Source organism: Grammomys surdaster, unplaced genomic scaffold (genome assembly GCF_004785775.1).
Source record: "Grammomys surdaster isolate TR1022 unplaced genomic scaffold, NIH_TR_1.0 373, whole genome shotgun sequence".
NCBI classification, from domain to species: Eukaryota; Metazoa; Chordata; class Mammalia; order Rodentia; family Muridae; genus Grammomys; species Grammomys surdaster.
The window spans coordinates 7,801,777-7,803,951 of NW_021604792.1; the positions used below are offsets into that span (position 1 = coordinate 7,801,777).

Genomic DNA, 2,175 nt, shown 5'->3' on the forward strand with positions numbered 1-2,175 from the left:
TGGTGGCTAACAAGCCCTCATTTCACATGCCTGTACTCTGGCTTTTGTCTGTCAAACAAAAGCTCTGACATCTGACAGGCCATCTGCATGCCATAAACAAACCAAAACAGTGTATTCTGATCTTTTCCTTTGTTTGCAAATGGTAAGTAGACTATCCAAGTGGAAAACCATGAAACGTGAAAAGCCAAAGTGTTTGTGCCAAAAATTGAACCAGACCTCCACAGGCAAATTTATTTGTTTTTGGGCTGCGAGGCCATGTAGAGGGTGATCAAGCAATAGATGGTACCTCCCAAGGTCAGAGCCATGGTGGTCCATTAAAGCATTTTGTGGGGAAGGCCTCCTTTCAGGTGGAAGGGCACACCAACGGCCTTCTTGAAGAACTTCTGCGGCTCTGGAACTTTGTTCTTTCCAGCATAATCATATGCTGTCACACTGGAGGTTAGTTTTGTCGATGTGGCAAATATGATAGACAGTGCTTCCGTGGAAACCAGCTTTAACCTCTGTGGAGTGTCGGCTTCTGAATTCCAAGCCAAAGCCAGCTTCTGCGTGAAACTGATAAACTTGGAGTACGTGTTGGCTAAGCCCAACTTCCCACCACAGCTCCCTGTACTACAGCCTTAGAAAAGGAGGAAATTATATTTTTATTAGTTGCATTTATCATAGGGACCTACGGATCTCAGGCATGTCTTAAGCTTAACTTCTAACTATAGTCAACCTTCAACTTCTTCCTTTTGTTACTTTTACTTTACTTTCTTTCTTATAAAATGCATCCAGACCACAGGCTCCATGTCCAGAATTCTTCCAGATTTCTACTCCCAACCAACTGCACTCATTTTACTTCAGAGTCACTACATACCCAACTTTCATTGAGAAAAATATAGAGCTCCCAGTGATATCAACCAAACATGGAACAGCAGGTTGCATTGAGACTATGACTAACCTCTTATACCAAGGCTGAACGGGGCAAACCAGTAGGAAGAAAATGGTCACATAGCAGGTAATAGAGTCAGGAAATGTTTCTATGACACTATTAGAAGTCCCACAAAACCTACAAGGTAAACAACTTCAGTATGTAGACTGAAGGCTTAGTGCAGACCAATGCTGTGTCTGATATTATTGCATCAGTCTCTGTGAGTCTCTATGAGCACTGTTTGTTGATTCTGTTGGCCCATATTCTTGTGGTGTCCTTGAGCTTCTGCCTACTTCAATCCTTCTTTTACATCTTCTGAAGTATTGTGTGATCCCAGAATAATGTTTTGTTGTGTGTCCCTGAATCTGCTCACATCTTTTCCTATTTAATTCTTCTCTACTGGCTACTATGCTAGAGCCCTGTCTCTGAGTATAGCAGAATATTATTAGACATCATATCATTATTTCATTTTTGCCACTCTGACTCTGCTCTATGATAGGTCTTATGGCTACCTAGAATCTTATTGCTGGACCTGTAGGCATTGCCAGACATAGGTTTTCACTAGTGATCTTGGTTTTATATTTGATTAGTCATTGTTTGAACAATCCACAACATCTGTGCCACATTTATTGGAATATCTTGCATGCAGGACAAATTTTAGGTTGATACTTTTTGGCAACATTATGGGGACCCATTCTGTCTACCGGAGGGTTTGACTTATTACGTGAAATGGCTAGTCCAAGATTTATGTTCCCTGTTACTTGCAATATTCACTCGGTCATCCTTGTAGGTTCTAGGAAGGTTCCATTGCTCTAGGTTTCTGTCTCACATCTGTTAAGATTCTCAGTTCCTGTCTTCTCTCCCAGGATGTTCTCACTTCATCCATCTTTCCCATCATCATCCTTACTTTTCTAACCCCCACCACCCTCCAGGTAGTCTACATAATAAATATTATTTTTTTTCCGGGGTGATCCATGTTTCCCCTTGACCATTCCTTACCACTCAACCGCTCTTAAGTCTGTGCACATACTTTATTGGGTTCTGGATTCTTGCATACAATTCTATCAAGTTTAATGGTTTATAAGTTTTCTTCTTAGAGGTTAAGTCTGACTACTTAATACTTGTATGTATTATTAAAAGATGGAATACATGTGTGGCATCTTCTGACCATTTGAAAACAGAGCTTTTGTGAGATGTGGCCCCAGTATAACTGTGGACATTAGCAGGGGGATGTCTTCAGGAGGCAGCAACAAATTAAGCCCTGG

At 41.1% G+C, this 2,175-nt stretch overlaps 1 pseudogene; it reads right to left on the minus strand.

Annotated features, from left to right (window-relative positions):
- Positions 1–230: 230 nt before the first annotated feature.
- Positions 231–684, minus strand: LOC114632382 (annotated as a pseudogene).
- Positions 685–2,175: the final 1,491 nt, after the last annotated feature.